The following is a 6,135-nucleotide window of genomic DNA, read 5'->3' on the forward strand; positions in this document are numbered from 1 at the left end:
CCGGCTGGAGGACTGTGTGGAAGGGTCAGGGGAGGGGTAAGGTCGCGCCCTGGGGCAGCCTTGGACTGGGACCTTTCTGGCAGTGCCAGAAACTGTGTTGTCTCTGCACAGAGTAACTTCAGCTTTTAGCTATGGTCATTCCAAGACCATGTGTGTGGTGTCCATCACATGGATGTCCATGCGGTGGACATCCGCAGGTGTCCAGATTTTTGCCCTCTGATGGGCGTACCAGGCATCCCCGCAGTCTTTTATTTAGTCTATTTCAATTAGGCGACTTTGCGTCCGCCTGGAGCTCTAAAACTTCAACTAGGGCTGGGGAGAAGCGGCTAACTGGAGGTCACATAACAAATGTGGCAGAGCCAGGGCTGGACCCGGCACGACCCTAGCGCGCCCTGCCGCCGGCGGCCCCCAGAGACGCGGGCATCTGTATCCGACCGCTGGAATGCGCACGCAGTCCGCGTATTACGGCTTTTCAGAACCGTTTACCCTCCTGTCTACCCTCTGCTGCCTGCCTTCGGGGGGACAGCTTGCGCCCACGCTCCTTTGTCATCCAGGATAGCTACAGGCCCGAGAGCTAAAGGGATCTTCGAGCCATGGGGTCAAGCACCAAGGCGAATGCGGGAGATGAGCACCGAAGCTGGGTGAGTGGTTTGGACCCAAGGTTCAGAGCATATATAGGCTCTGGAGAAATTTCGGCTCGGCGAGTTTACTAGCAATGCAGCTGTGGGCGAGTTTACTAGCAATGCAGCTGTGGGCAAGCTTCATTTTAATCACAGAGCGTCAGTTTTCTCACCTGTAAAATAGGGGTGATCTTACCTGCCTCGTTTGTCTGTTGTGGGGCTTCAGTGAGTTTATGCCCATAAAACCTTCAACAAATGGGATCTATTCTTATCTGGGGACCACCCCAGAGGAAACCCGAGAGTCTGCAGGTTCTATCCGGGAAAGGTTCGTTAGAACCCCTGGCCTCAAGCCCTCGTCCCAGCAGACTAAGCGCTCCAAAGCCAGAGCCCCAGCGGTGTTATTTGCCTGACCTCTACCTCCTAGCTCTCTGTGGGTGACTCTGTCCCTCTCTAGGCCTCAGTTTCCCTGTCCGTGCTGTGGGAAGAGGCACGCTCCCAGGGTCTGGAAGTATCAGCCGGACTGGGCGCAAACCGGGGCTTCTCTGCAGTGCTGGGGGTCGGAATCAGGGTTCATGGTCCAGGGAAATGCCCCCTTCCCTTTGCCGCTTGCCGGAGAGGACTGACAGCAAGGAGGGAGGACAGACGATTTCCGGTGGAACCGTGGCCAGGGCTGCGCGTAGAGGCGTTAGGAGGGCAGGGGCAGGGTTTTGCCGCGGGCGACCGGGACCCGTTGTTTGACCACCCCCGCCGGCGTCTGGGTGCTGATCAGGGGCCGCTGCGGAGCTGCGTCCCGCTCAGGTCCTCTCTTTCCCAGGGCCCCGGGCCACCACCCTGCACCCACCTATCCCTCTCCTCTCTGGGGCAGTGCCTTGGCCTCTGTCCAACCCTGCCCGTGACTCCAGCAGGGCCGCCTTCCGAGACTTTGGCCTTCGTCGCCCCGTCTTTCCCTTTTCCCTTCTTCCCAGCTTTGGAGGAGGCATCTTTCCTCCGGCTTCACTCTGGTCTCTGGCTAGCGGCAAAAGGCAGGGGGCCTTTCCCCGACAGGCGGCCCTTCTGGGAGCGTGTCTCCCTAAGGGGGACCGAAACGAGGGAATTTTCTAAATGACAGGTCCCAAGTCTGGCCTCCTGGGGGCGGACTCGCGGAGAAGATTCCCTCTTTCCCTGGGACGTCCCCCTAGTCTTAGCTGGGCGGTGTTCATCTTGTCTCCGCTCTTTTGGGGAGCGGGGGTGTTTCCGTTTGCACTCCCCGGAAGTTACCGCGGCGACTGATGCTCTCCAGGAAACGGAATTGATCTCTTTGTGACGTAAGAGGCTTGGGACGGCCGCGAGTGAGAGGGTTTGCAAGGTCGGGGTGGGGAGAAGGGCTTGCGCACAGGGCCTGAGTTGCCCCCAGCGCGGGGAGACCCTGAGGTCTGGGCAGCCTTGTCTGCTGTCTGGAGCAACGGAGAGGAAGAGGGTGGACGCTGTACCGCGCCCACCGCCGGGAGGAGGAAACTCTGAGAAGCCCCGAGGGAGTCTTCACTCCAGGGGAATATCAAGCCCTTCCAATTGCTCCTGCCACATATAGACTCACTCTGCTGTATGTGTTCCTCATGTACATGCCCTTTACCCCTCACTTTCTTCCTCCCTAATTCTGCAGGTCTGGACAAGGCCTGGAAATCTGCATTTCTAACAAAATTCCTCCTTTCCCCATTTGATTACGCTGATAAGCAGGGTTTACCTTATAACTGATTACCGTTATAAGTTACCCTAAAGTCATATCACCCCTGCTATAAAGCCTGGGCAATGCTATGCATACAAGTTTGTCCACAGAGGATGTGACTATAACGTAAAGAGGATGAAGACAGTCTCGGTACGTACTTTACAGTCACCCCTGTACACACACGTTTTGCTCGCTGCAGGTGGTGCAAACCTTACATGAGGGAAGACTGAAAAGCTTTTAAGGGATTTTTCAAAGTTTAAAACTGCCAGCGCTACTTCATGATTCACCAGAGGAAATCCACAAAAAGGTACCATTCTGCTGGCCTGGGTGTTGTCCCCAGTTTTCTATCACCCTCTTCGTCTCTTTTCCACCTTCTCTTTAGCTTCCTTCCTACTTAAACATTTCTTACTGGGTAAGAGAGCAAGGTTGAAAGCACAAGGATGCCCAGAAGAAAAACTACGAATACACTCTGCTTGGTTAAAATAAAGTACACTCAGCATCCCAGGTGAGGTACCTGCTGCCTCTGCATGGCCAAATGGACTTGGTCGTAGCGAAAGATACCTGCCCCCTTTTGCTTCTCCTCCCATGGCCTGGTGGATGTGCAGGTTGCCTTCCTCCTATTTAGTTCCTGGAGATTACTGGCTCTGGGGCAGGAACTGGGCGGCTGAAGGCTTCTTTCTCTGGGCCAGTTTCTCTTTTGGATCATGCAGCTTCAGGCCCCTCCACAAACACATCATTTGCAGAGTGCTTCTAGATTTGCCTGACCCCCTAGAAATCCATCTGTTGTGTTACTCTCACTGATCCTGGTCATCAGAGTGGCTGTGTCTCTCCTTTCTCTGTCACCTTTGGCAGTGATCTGATGCCCCATTGTGTGTTCCCCATCACTGGGGTGTGTACCTCGCCAGACTCAACCTGGGAGTCTTAACACTGTTTACTGGAGAGTGAAATGGAGACTCCGGCAATTAAAGAGAGGGAGGTCTCGGTCTCATGCCGGTGCTACCTGGGGCTCTTTGATAGGAGAGTGGCCTCTGCTTTCTGGTCCCCCTTCTCTGAAGGATCCCCTCAGAGAAGGCAGGGGATGGTCCAGGAAGGGGAAGAGATGGGCTCTGGGGACCCTTTGGGCCTTGGAGGTTAAACTTGGAGCTTTGGGAAATTTTCAGCAGGCCAAGATTCAACTGTGCACTTAAATTTTGTAGAGATGGAGAATGTCCAGCTTCCCCTTTCCCCTCTTCACAAACCTATAATCCTTCCAGGGTTTCCACCAACATACCTCTCCTGAACATATACTGTGTGCCAGGAACTCTGGTGGGTGGTGTGGGGATCCTGATGGAACAAACAGATCTGTTTGAGAGCATCTTGGAGGAAATGGCATTAATTACGGTACCGGGGGGAAGAGCTCAGCACATGAAATGGTCCAAATTAAATGGTATGAAACTCGGCAGGCTTTGTGCACAAGAGATAAAGCAGTGTTGAAGACAGTGGCCATGTATCCTCAGGCCTGAAACACAGTCTTTCAACTAGTTTACGAATCTGGAAGTGGCTCCCACTTTCCTGCTCTGCCAACAGTACTAAGTTTAACTCCTGCCTGTCTCCATTCCATTCAACATGGGCATGTGTACTTTTCCATCATCGATCCCATGAGGTCCCTAACTCAAAGGGCCAAGAAAGGCCGGCAGGAAGGGGACCTGGATTTCTGGCACTTTCCCCGAAGGAGCCCTTAGCAGACTTGGCTGCATTCAGGGAGTTCCTTTGAGGGCAATGAAACAGAAGTTCACCATGTGCTTATTAGAGGTTACAGCCTGCTAAAAAATGATGGGGCACGTTACCCAGAAACATCTAGCTATTTCCTTTGCCAGCCACAAGCATATAAGTTGAAAGGTCTGAGGGAGGAGATCATTTCGTCTTCCCTTCCTTCCTCCCTTCTTCCCTCTCTCCCTCCCTTCATTCCCTCCTTCCCCATCTCTCTCTTTCTTGACAGGTGTCAGAGGCCGAAGTTGGGGGGAAGGTTTGTTCAAGCCCCCCATTTTAACAGAATGAGGAAGAGAGAAACTCTACACCAGATAACTAATCAGAGACGTTGTTTTTGCTTTGGTAGCTACTCTAAGGAAAAAACTGTTTGGGGGGGCGGGGATGAGGGGCTGGAGATTGAACCCGACCAAATTTTAAAACGCAGCCTGGCACAGCTCCAGTGCGAGCATCGTTAGGTAAATGGTGGTTTACCTATCCCGCGGAATACTCCAGAGAAGTGAGCACGTGAGGACAGTGCCTAACGCCGGCGGTCTCCAGGCTAGCGGCGGAGCGAGAGGTGTTTCAGTGGCTTGACTAGGGGCAGGGCGCGGGTCCCCCACTCCCTGGGGATCCACGGCGCCTTGCTTGCCGGGACCCAGGGTCCACCCCAGCGTGGAGGCAGTGCCATCTGCGAGCTCCCAGCGCCGATCTCACGCACCCATTTTTCCAGCCACCACCCCTCCTCAAAGCGAAGAGGTGGGCGCCTGGCATGCGCGTCCTGCTTCTTCTGCCCGGGCTCTCCCATCTCCTCCACTTTTGCGCCCGACATCCCAGGACAGCGGAGCAGGACACGACCCTGGGAGGGCGCAGCCTGCGCGCCTCGAGCGCGCTCAGGGCTCGGCGAGGATGCTTAGCTGACTGCAATGGCCGGGATGCAAACCCCAGCTCAAATCCCTGAGGAGAATATCCTCCTCCCCTTCCTTCTGTCTCCCTTCTCCTGCCCGGCTCTGCCCAGCTCAGCCCCGCTCCTCTCCAGCTCGGACACGGGTACTAAGCGATCCTTCGCGCGCCACTTTGCGAGGAACTTTGGCCGCCTCCCCTGCGCCAGCCGGAGAGGGATGTTAACGAGGGAGCGTGACCCTGCGCTAAGAGCCGGCAGGCTCCTGCGCCGCGATTGGCTGCGGCGAGGCGGAAGGATGGCGTTATGCAAATGAAGGGGCGGGCCCTTGCCGCGCGGGCCCCGCCTCCTCCCCTTGGGGTTAGTGTGCTTGTGTTTAGCTCCGGGGAGAGTCAAACTGGATTCCATAGGGAAAGCCTGCAAATCACTTCTATTTTAGCAAGGAGAAAACAGAATCTCCGTTCAACAGGGTCCACCTCTCTCTCTCTCTCTCTCTCCCTCTCCTCTCCTTTCCTGTCTTTCCCTACCCCCCCTCCCCCTTTCCCCACCCCACTCTCCCTCTCTGGTTTATCTGTCTAGGGCAACCAGCGTCCTCCTCATCTATACGCACCAAAGAAACATCTTTGATTGGGAGAGAAGGAGGAAAAAAACAAAAAAAGGGAGAGAGAGGAAAAACTTGCCTGGTAGTGGAAAATGACACTTGAAGTAGCAAAGCCGGCAGCGCGAGTTGAGTCTATTGTTTCTTAAGTTGCCCTCAGGGTTTTTTTTTTTTTTTCTTCCTGCTTCAAGTGAACGGTACCTCTACAAAAGGAAACTCCAGTCCCTCCTGTCTTCCACCGGCCTGTGATCATTACAAAAAGAAAAAGAAAAAAAAAGCACACAAACCAAAAATTAACCAACCAAACAATCCCCAACAGCCAAGCATACATCTCTGTTTTTTAAATTTTGGTCTTTTTGTTGGATTTTCCCTTCCTTTTTTCTTTTTTTTTTTTCCTTCGGGTTATCGCTCAGTTTTGAGCGAAGGTTTACATTTTTTAAAAATTTGCTATCCAGCCCCCCTTGATCTTCTAGCGCGAGTTCAACGACTCAAAAAAAAAAAATCTCTGGCTGGCGTTTTTCTTTCCTTTTTTTTTTTTTTTTCAAATTTTCAAGGGGGAGGAGATTTTCCACAAGAAAAGGTTGTTTTC

This window comes from Globicephala melas, chromosome 20 (assembly GCF_963455315.2).
Source record: "Globicephala melas chromosome 20, mGloMel1.2, whole genome shotgun sequence".
NCBI lineage: Eukaryota > Metazoa > Chordata > Mammalia > Artiodactyla > Delphinidae > Globicephala > Globicephala melas.